This window comes from Heteronotia binoei, chromosome 21, assembly GCF_032191835.1.
Source record: "Heteronotia binoei isolate CCM8104 ecotype False Entrance Well chromosome 21, APGP_CSIRO_Hbin_v1, whole genome shotgun sequence".
NCBI lineage: Eukaryota > Metazoa > Chordata > Lepidosauria > Squamata > Gekkonidae > Heteronotia > Heteronotia binoei.
In genome coordinates this window covers 193,446,402-193,457,192 of record NC_083243.1, presented here as the reverse complement: position 1 = coordinate 193,457,192, position 10,791 = coordinate 193,446,402, and the positions used below count along the sequence as shown (strand labels likewise).

The 10,791-nt window shown below is 42.6% G+C and overlaps 1 protein-coding gene across 1 annotated transcript in view; it reads left to right on the top strand.

The window, feature by feature from the left end:
* The first annotated feature begins 5,748 nt into the window (after window positions 1-5,748).
* Window positions 5,749-10,791, top strand: part of SLC12A8 (solute carrier family 12 member 8) — a 216,331-nt gene continuing 211,288 nt past the window's right edge. The window contains exons 1-2 of the mRNA XM_060262801.1: window positions 5,749-5,889; window positions 10,389-10,453. The gene's annotated coding sequence lies outside the window, so the exon portion shown is untranslated. The remainder of the gene's footprint in view (window positions 5,890-10,388; window positions 10,454-10,791) is intronic.

Sequence of the window (10,791 nt, the reverse complement as noted above, 5' to 3'; positions counted from 1 at the left end):
GTGTTTACATCTTTTGCGGGCAAAGTAAGAACCATCCCACAATTGAGTTTAGGTCACAATACATCACTTCCTCTATCAGGTAAACAAACAGTTAACTATATAATGGCTGGAATGTACATAGCTTGTATTCCAACAGAGGGCCCACCAGGTCTCTTTTGAAACTAGGCTACCCTCTGTATACAATAGCACCCTGGTATCAGTTCTCCCCCTTCCTTTATTGTACAGTTCCTGGAGAGTGTAGGCCAAATTGCGTGATGTGCTCTCATTTAGGTTTCAAACAACCAGGGTTAAAACACAGTTGAGACAAGAGGGGGATGGGAATGTCAATTACCAAAAAGTAAGCTCTTCATGAATGAGGGAAAGCTATGAGGTATTGAAAAGTTTTTATCAATAAACATTACTAGCTATGTTGCAAAAATATAAGATAAATATCTTAACTTCTAGGCACATAAGCAATACTGAGGGACATATGCAAGTGCCATGTTATAAACTGAATCAATTCCTGTGCCTTTATGGCAAGCAACATATTGTACCCTAGGTGACCAAGATACACACATTCAGACATAGGTGAGCGCATGGCCAGAAATGGGCAGTCCATACTGGCCATATTAACATAGGTGAAAGCAGTGCCAGAAATGGGCAGTCCATACTGGCTTATTATTACAATAAAAAAAACATTTCACTGTTCATTTCTTGTTCCCTTCCACCCTTAGTCTAACAAAAGGTCTTCTTTCTTGAGTTCATGGAGAGTTTGCGTGCTTTATGCATGGCAATCTTTTTGCAGGGAAATGTCTTTCTATTGCAGCCAAAAGGAATTCTTTTTATTTGGAAGTACAACTTGGAAGTGACAGTGAGGCTGCTTATTGTGATCAGCTGGAGCAACCAGTCTTTTGCTAGGCAGAGGAATTTTCCTGGAAATAAGTTTTCTCCATAACTCAGTTTGGATGGGATTTTGGGGGAGGCCTTCCTTCCAACATCAATGAGGCGTGTCCAGGCAATTTCAGGACCCCTGGGTAGATATGGAAGAGCCTGGAAAACATACTTGGAGAAACAAACAAACAAAATAGCAATAATATTTTTTTCCTTTTCTTTTAAAGCTTTTCTTGGCTGTCCACAAATTGCCATAACTAAATTACCACACTTGTTTTGGACTGGAAACTTTCTTCTCCTCACATGAAGTTTTAGTTTGACAATGTCTCTGCCCTTCCAATGTTAAAGGGCAAATTTTATACACCATACATTACGCAGAATACAAATTCACAATATAAACCTATGTGTCGCTTCTCATGATTCAGGCTAGTGTACTCCCATAGAAAAAGCATGCACCTAGAGATTCATGAGAGGCTTTTTACTTTGTTGCAACAGATATGAATTTTTAAAAAAAGAAAACATGAAATTGTGCACAAGATTGGAGCTCCAAAAAAAAAGATTACCAGAGTTGAAATTACCCCTGGATTATAAAAATGGTCACAAAAAGGAAAGAAAAACTTTTGCTATACCTTTGGAACATATGAAATTGTCAAAAATAAGAAAAAACTTTAAAAACAAACAAAATAAAACTGAGGCCTCAATAGAACAATGCCAGCTTTTAACATGCATGTATACGAGGGATCAGACTCAAAATGATTAGAGAATTGGATCAGAGAATTTAAACCATTGGAAATCAGTGGGGTGATCAAATTCCACTGAACTCCATTTTTCTCTGTGCCTGCTTATCCCAATCTGTTCTTTGGGTCTCACATAGGTGTGAGAGTGGGTTTCAACAAACTTTAACAACAAAATCCTACATACAAATAATAATTAATCCTTAAATAAACAATTCTTAACAGACATACACCAGCAATTCTTAAAACTATCATAATGAAAATGCATTTAAACTTGACTTGCAGGTCCAGATTTCCTGCACAGGATATTGAAAGAAAAGATGAGCAAACTTAATAAAACAATGAAAAAATCCTAGAAATTAAATTTTGGTTAATACCTGGTCAAAAACACAAAACAATTCTTAAATCTATTTATAATAAGCATGCAATATATATATAAACTTAGGAGAAAACCTAGTAAGGAGCTTGCACTGCCAAGATGATGTGTAGGGCAGTGCAAAGATAGAATTTAGAACTGACGCATAAAGCAGAGTGCTAAAACATGCACCTTGATGAAGAATGGTTGAAATAATGGAAAGGCTGAAACTTAAAACAAGCAAATGGAAATGTGTTATCCAGTAGCAAGCCTCGCCAGGACTGTAGACTGGATTGAAACACAAAATCAAGCAGAACTGGAGTCCTACCATGATAAGAACATGAAATATAAAAAGGATTTTCTAAACAAAACACTCAGAAAATGTCAAACTCTAACAAGATACTATAGAGGCATAAAATAAAATAAATAAGCCTGTAAATGCCTCTTTCCACAGGTAAGAGGTTCACCAAATAGCTAAATAGGAAGATTGATATGTACAGTTCATAGATGGAAATAACTATAAATGACACTAAGAGAGCAAATGAAGATATACATTTGAGGAATGCAGAACATTATTAAAGTATAGATTTCTAATGAAGACCAAGAGTTTTCAGGAATTCTGTCTAGTGAATCACCAACAGATCTAGAAAAGGTATTTCTATGAGAAACATGACACCGAGAGTAATTGGGTCACTGATAAGACAAGGTATTAGTTTTTCAAGACTTAAAAGAGAAGATGCACAGTGAGAGGGTAGTTTTATCCAAGGAAGGGTACAGATGTTCTTCTATAACATATGCTATAACTTCAAATGAAAAGAGGTCTTGTAGGAACCAAAATTTGTGAGGTAGAATTTTAAAACACTGTTCTTTTCAGAAATAAAGATTTAGTACCAACAACAAAAAGAATTTTCAAATTTAAATGAATAAAAATTGTGAAGCAATTCAAAGTAAGATGAAAAATTGTGATAAATGTAAAACTAATAGCCTTAACAGGAGGCAAAATACATAAATACAAACAATAGAGACTAGTCATGGATTTCATTGTGAGTTGTAAAAATAGCAGCCACCAAATTCTCTGGAGAAGGCTCTTGCCCAGCCTCTTCCAGCATTTGAGGCTGAGGTTGAAATTGAGAATCAGATTTGGGAGACCCTGATGCCATGCCATCTTTAGCTGAGCAAACGCAACGTGCCAGAACCCACAAAAGACCTGCAAGAGAAAACACAGCAGCATGCCTGCACCCCCAGGTAAGGGGGAAACTGGACCATGCCAAGTTAATAAGACAAAATTCAATTTGAACCCTCATTTTCACTCCTTTTAATAGTTTTTGAAGAGTGGTTTTTAATGTATGATTAGCATGTTTCACAATAGCTTGACCTGTGGAATTACATCTATATCACATGGCTGATCAAGAATGTTTGTTTGTTTGTTCATGAAAAGAAAAGCTAGGGTTAAAAATGAGGTTGCCCTTTGTTTTTCAGAGCAATAAAGGGTTACAACTCCATGCAAAAAAGCACTGAGCCATTTTTTTCTCTCTCTCCGCATTTAGAGAGGAAACAGGAAATGAGCAGAATTTCACTGCGCAATAAATAGCAGACATTAATGGAACACTCACAACAAAGTTACAAACCAACTGGAACACTCACAACAAAGTTACAAATATATTATGTATTATTTATATATATATATATATATATATATATATATATATATATATATATATATATATATATATATATATATATATATAATAAGTGTATACCTAATTGCAATATTATAAATCTATTTCATGTAAATTCCCCAATAGAGGCAATATAACAGGGAAAAGGGGGGGGACACAGTAAATGGGATAGGCAATCCCATTTACTGTGTCCCCCCCCCCCCTTTTCCTGTTATATTGCCTTTATTGGGGAATTTACATGAAATAGATTTATAATAATGCAATTAGGTATATATATATATAAATATATATATATTACATAACGTATTTGTAACTTTGTTGTGAGTGTTCCAGTTGGTTAGGGGGTTTCAGCCTAGATGAAATTGTTGTTAATTTATTAGACTCTTAAGTGAATGTTACATGTGGCACACAGCTGCATGATATTATGAGCATTGGCTTTTAAATTGCAGTCTTGTGCATAGGGCAATTGCCAGTAAATTCTAAGAGGTATTGAATTCCCACTTAAGTGTGTTGAGCAAATTGCTGCAAAAAGAAGGGTCTGCTCAGCATTAAATTTTAAAAAATATATTAATCATTAAGAAAATAAGAGCATATAACCATCTAAAGAACAGGTTTTAGGCCAGCAAATTCCAGAAGGCTCTTAGCATCTGGTTGAATGTATCAGTTTGAACTGGCTGTGGCCCCTATATAAAAAATGTACACACCATCCCTCCCCAATTTAGTGTGAAATCCGCGCAGATCCTGCGCGGTGAAGAGGGGGATCGCGCTGGCTGGAGGTGAGTGCGAAAACGACCATGGTGAAGAGTTTTATACAACTGAAAAGCCTGCACACTATTTTGTATTATTTGGTTGGTCTTTATCAAAGATATTGGGACGGTGGCTCAGAGGTAGAGCATCTGCTTGGGAAGCAGAAGGTCCCAGGTTCAATCCCTGGCATCTCCAAAAAAGGGCCCAGGCAAGTAGGTGTGAAAAACCTCAGCTTGAGACCCTGGAGAGCAGGGGAGGGATAGGGGCTCAGTGGTAGAGCATCTGCTTGGGAAGCAGAAGGTCCCAGGTTCAATCCCCGGCATCTCCAAAAAGGGTCCAGGCAAATAGGTGTGGAAAACCTCAGCTTGAGACCCTGGAGAGCCTCTGCCAGTCTGAGTAGACAATACTGACTTTGATGGACCGAGGGTCTGATTCAGTATAAGGCAGCTTCATATGTTCATATACGATATTACAGGGCTACAGCTTTTGCTATGGGCCAAAACCAGAGCTGCCTCTGTATTCTATTTACCGCCTGTCAATTCTTGTGACTGAAGAGTTTCAACTGCCTGCCCCCCTCCTCCACGGAAAAAAATAACTCTTAAATTATTAGATTCAAGCCACCCTCGCTTTTAAAACGGAAGTCCCTAGCCTTCATAAATCTTTGCGCAAGAAAGGCTGGCCCCAAATTTTAATTCCACAACGGCAAACAAAGTCATCGAGCTACCAATAACAGGGCCCTGCTCCTAGCCGTCCGTGTCCCTCCCCCTTCTGCAAACACTTGAGAAATAAAAGCGTTCCTTCCTGGACTCGAAGAAAGCCACCCCCAGCCCGGCCCACGTGGCACTCAGGTGTCCGGCCATCCAGGTAGGCAGGCAGGCAGGCGGGCGGGACAGAGGGGCTGCTGCCCGGGAGCCTGCAGCGCGTGCGGGAAAGCCGCCTCTTTTCCAAGAGAAGCCCGGTGAGCGGCAGCAGCCTTCCTCCTGGCTTTGGGGGGAGCGGGAGGGGGTGGCAACGGAGGAAAAGCTCCCCGCGCGGTGCACTGCACGCCGCTGGGGGCGAGCGCGGGGGGTTCCGGAAAGCCGTCGAGGGCAGGCAGGCTGAAGCCGATCGGCAGGTTAGCACTGCGAGGGGGCGCGAAGGAGCTTCCCGGCCTCTGCGGCGCCACCGGGCTCTGCTTGCAGGCTGAGCGCGCGCGACTTGGCTGCGGCGGACTCCTCGGGGCCGCCTGCAGTGGCCCGGCTCGCCGTTGTGCCGGTGGAGGCTGCGGGGGAGCAGCAGGTGGCTGCCGGATGCAGGAAGTTTGCAGCGCGGCCTGGCGCAGCTCCAAGCCGTGGCTCGTCAGCACTGCGAGGAAGCCGCCCCCAGAGCGCCGCGCCCACGAGGGCTTCCTTGCCGCCGGATCGTGCCGCTGCCGAGGCGAGCGCTGCGCCTGCCGGTTTCACCTGCCTTGCAGCCCGCACGAAGCAGCCGCCACGCCCGCGGCACGGCGTCCTCACGCGCGACAGTAAACCGTGTTCCCCCCCTGGCGTATAAAGCAGCGGCGCCGCCGTCTATGCAATAAGGCTGCGTGCAACTTCTCCGCTAGCTCCTTGCCTAAGCAGGGCCCCGGAGCGGCGGCAGCCCCCTCGCAGTTGGGGAGGACTGGGCAGGCTCTCGGAGGCAGTCAGACACCCGCGCAGGCTGTTGGGGCGGCGGTCAAGTGAGGGCTGCGCAGTGTGCCCTTCTTAGGGCAGGCTCCGCCGAGGAGGAGGAGAGCACGCTGGGCAGGGGTGCTTAGGGTTGCCAAGTCCAATTCAAGAAATATCTGGGGACTTTGGAGGTGGAGCCAGGAGACTTTGGGGGTGGAGCCAGGAGACATGAGAGGTGGAGCCAAGATCAAGGCCATGACGAGCATCGTTGAACTCCGAAGGGAGTTCTGGCCATCACATTTAAAAGGACAGCACACCTTTTCAATGCCTTCCTTCCATAGGAAATAACAAAGGATAGGGGCACCTTCTTTTGGGGCTCATAGAATTGGACCCCCCCAGTCCAATCTTTTCAAAACTTGGGGGGTATTTTGGGGAGAGGCACTAGATGCTATAGTGAAAATTTGGTGCCTCTACCCCCCAAAACAGCCCCCCCCCCCAGAGCCCCAGATACCCACAGATCAATTCTCCATGATTTTCTATGGGAATAAATCTCCATAGGGAATAGCAGAGTTCCCAGCAGACATTTCCCTCCCCCGCCCCCCCCCCCCGCTTTCTGACGACCCTGAAACAGGAGAAGGGCCTCCAAACCGGGGGAGCCCCTGCCCCCATCTGGGGATTGGCAACCCTAGGTGTGCTCCTCTAAGCCTGGCTTCCCTTGCAGGAGAACCCAACTGCTCCCACCTTGAAAGCAAGAGCAATTGGGCACGGCGCCTTCTCCTCTAAACCAGGGTTCCTTTGCAAGAGAAGGCAGGCTTGGAGAAGCTGAGCCCACTCCCCAGCCGGCTGCTTTCACTTCCAAGGCAAGAGCAGCCAGGGGGGGTGCATTCTCCTCCAAGTCTGGCTTCCCTTTCAAGGGAAGGCGTGCTTGGAGGACAGCGCACCGCAGTGCTCTGTCCTGCTGCTCTTGAGGGCAGCATGGCAGGGGGAGGGGGCGCACAAAGGATCAGGTAAGGAAGAACAGTAGAGACCTGCACCCAAAGCATCAAACAGTATTAAAAGTCCCGTGAAAAAGGGGAAAATAATAAAACAGCCATGCCTCATAAGTGTTCTCATTCTTTTTCACATATTGCTGTAAGAGACATGCCATATAGGAGAAATGCTGCCATTCCACCTAGACTGTGTTGGATATTTCCCCCATATGTTTTGGGCACAAAAGCTCCAAACCAAATTTAGAGTGGATTGCTCGGGAAGTAATCTGTCCCCAAGGGAAAGAATCTAAACCAATTTCTTCTGAAGGACAGCAATACAGGCTTTAGTCCTAAGAACCCTTTTCTTAGAATAAAGTCCACTGACTAAAATGGGAATGCATCTAAATACACCTGCTTAGGACTGCTCCCACAATCTCCTTGTGTATTTAGAGATTAAACTCTGCTTTCAGTAGCATAGAATCATAAGAGTGAAGGGACTTCTAGGATCATCTAGTCCAACCCCCTAGGGGCACAATGCAGGAACTTCACAAATATCTCCCGCCCCCACACACATACATCCCCACCGACCCCTGCTCCATGCCCAGAAGGTGGTAAAAACCTCCAGAATCCCTTGCCAAAGTGGCTTGGAGAAAAACTGCTGCCTGACCCCAAAGTGGCAATCAGCATTTCCCTGGGCATGTAAGAAAGGGCCATGAGAGCTAAGCACTGATGCAGCCCTTCCTGCCCTCCTTCTCATGATCTGCCTAATTCGCAGACTCAGCTTTGTTGCCAGCTGGCCATCGAGCCTCTGCTTAAAAACCTCCATGGAAGGAGAGCCCACCACCTCCTGAGGAAGCCTGTTCCACGGAGGAACTGCTCTAATAGTCAGGAAGTCCTTCCTAACATTTAGTCAAAAACTCCTCTAATTTAATTTCAGCACGTTGGTTCTGGCCCAACTTTCTGGGGCCACAGAAAACAATTCTGCATCATCTTCTATATGCCAGCCCTTCAAATACTCAACGATGATCATATCACCTCTCAGCTGTCTCTTTGCCAGACTAAACATACCCGGCTCTTTCAGCCTTTCCTCAAAGGTCTCCAGACCCCTCACCATCGTTGCCATCCTCCAAACACATTTTAGCTTGTCTATATCCTTCTTAAATGGTGGCATAGGCATAAACCACAGGGGGGGGGGGTCAGGGGCTCAAGCTTTTTTGGGGGGGAGTGAGCCCCCTCTGGGCAACCAATGCAGGACTTGGGGGCTCAGGCCTCCCCCAGGCAACCAGTGCCAGGCATAGTGACAAACTCCTTTCAGTCCAAGGGAAATGTGGACCATTTCCCTTGGTCCACATGTTTGTTCACCCCCTCAAAGAACTGTAACAGGTTAGTGAGACAAGATCTTCCCTTGCAGAACCCATGCTGAGTCTTCCTCAATAACTTGTGTTCATCAATGTGCCTACTCATTCTGTCTTTGATAATGGTTTCTACCAACTTTCCCATTATTGAAGTCGGACTGACTGGCCTGTAATTTCCCGGATCTCCTCTGGAACCCTTTTTAAAGATGGGGGTGACATTTGCTACCTCTTCCAGTCCTCAGGAACGGAGGCAGATTTCAATGAAAGATTACATATATTTGTCAGGAGATCCACAAGTTCACCTTTGAGTTCTTTCAGAACTCTTGGATGTATGCCATCCAGGCCTGGTGCCTTATTAGGTTTTAATTTGTATATCAGTTGTAGGACCTCCTTTCTTGTCACCTCAATCTGACTCAGGTCCTTCAACACCCCTTCTGAAATTAGTGGTTCTGGAATGTTCAAACACTTCTCATCTTCCACAGTGAAGACGGAGGCAAAAAATGCATTCAGCTTCTCAGCCATTTCCCTATCCTCCTTCAGTAATCCTTTGACCCCTTTACATCCAAGGGCCCCACTGCCTCCCTGGCTGGTTTCTTGCTTCTAATATATTTGAAGAAATTTTTATTGTTTGTGTTTGTTTTTTGCAATATGCTCCTCATAGTCCCTTTTTGCCTGTCTGATCAGTCTTGCATTTGATTTCCCACAATGAGAGTGGGATTTTTTTAAATCTACCATAGGTAACTGCTGATGGGATAATATTATATCTGGCGAGAGTAAATGCTCTGTGCAATTGTGGAGCATGGAGAGTTGATAGATAAGAAGGCAGATGACCAATAATTGGAGAAATTCCAAAATTCAAAGGGGAGCAAGATGTATTTGCAGCACTGTAGACCTAGAATTATTTACTCTAACCTGGGCCTTATTTAATTTATAAAGTGAATCATTGCAGTAAAAAAATCGGAGCCACATCCCATAATATGTAACAGGGGTAGAAAATAATTCTTATTGATGGAATCAAAGGCTTTTTAGATATCAACACTTAAAATCAAAGATTTCAATTTTGCAAATTTTCCATGACTAATTATGTTCAACGTTCTTCTCATGTCATCAGCTATATTTCTATTGGGCATAAAGCCAGTCTGATCATGATGTATATATTTACTAATAATAGATTTTAATCTTTGAGCTAAAACAGCCATAAAAATTGTGTTACCTTGATTAATGAGAGCAATTGGTCAATATGAGGAAGTCTGGGATTCGTCTTTTCCTTCTTTAACAATAGGAACTATAGTAGTGTAGGACTACGAAGGGGGTAATTCTCCGCTGGTCATAATATAATTACAATTTCTGGTGAAATATGGAACTAAGATCTTATGAAATTATTTATAAAACTCCACCTGATAATCATCATTACCCTGAATTGAGGGTTTTTTTTTTTTTTTTAAGTCACTTTAAAATTTGTTAAAAGATTTACAGTTTGGCCTATTTGTCTTGCTTTTTGCGTTCTTTATAAACCTGGGAACAGAACCTAGCCACCTGTCTTGTCTGGTGGTTCCTATCTGACAGTTGAATTTTAAAATATTTATTGACTCCACAACTTCCTCCTCTGTTATAGGTTGGTTCAAAAAAACTCTATCAGCTTTATTAAAATGAGGTATTAATTCCAGTTGTTTAAAAAATTGTTCCAGGACTAACCTATCAATGGAACTATTAGCATACAAAGATGAATAGAAAGAGGCAAATAAATTAGCCATATCTTTTAACTTTGTTAAAGTAGCCCCTTCTAAACTCTTCATGGAGTCTATTACTCTGGATCGTTGAATATTTTGAGTTTTCCATTAGGACCTTATTGGATCTTTGCCAGTAACGTTGTTTTGTATAGATTAAAACTTAAAATTTTTAAAATGTGATCAATTTCCAATGTCTCTAAAATTTTCCACTCGGCTTGTAATTGTTTATATATTGTTTTAGAGCATGTTTTAAAATATATAGATTCCAGATTTTTAATATTTTGTAGTAAATTACTTTAGTATTTAATTTTTGTTTTTTCAGCACCACCGAACAGGCAGGCAATTTCCCTCTTAAAAAGGACTTCCACATGTTCCACAGTACTGAAGGTGAAATCTCTACCATATCATTTGTTTCAAAATAAAATTTTAATTCTTTCTCTATCATGCCTTTTATACCATCATTATTAAGGAAAGATTTGTTGAATCTACATAACCCCTCGGGTTTCTCCACTTCTTTCAACATTAAATTACAATGGACCCAGGAATGATCAGTGAGTAGTTTTGGCCCTATTTCAGCAGATATTAAAGCATCTTTTAAAATTAAGGAAGTCAAAATAAAGTCTATTCTTGAGCTAACCTTGTGAGTATGGGAACAAGACATAATCCCATGCAGAGTGGTACAAAAATAATCAAATATCAATTAAACCAGGGGACTGTAGAATTTT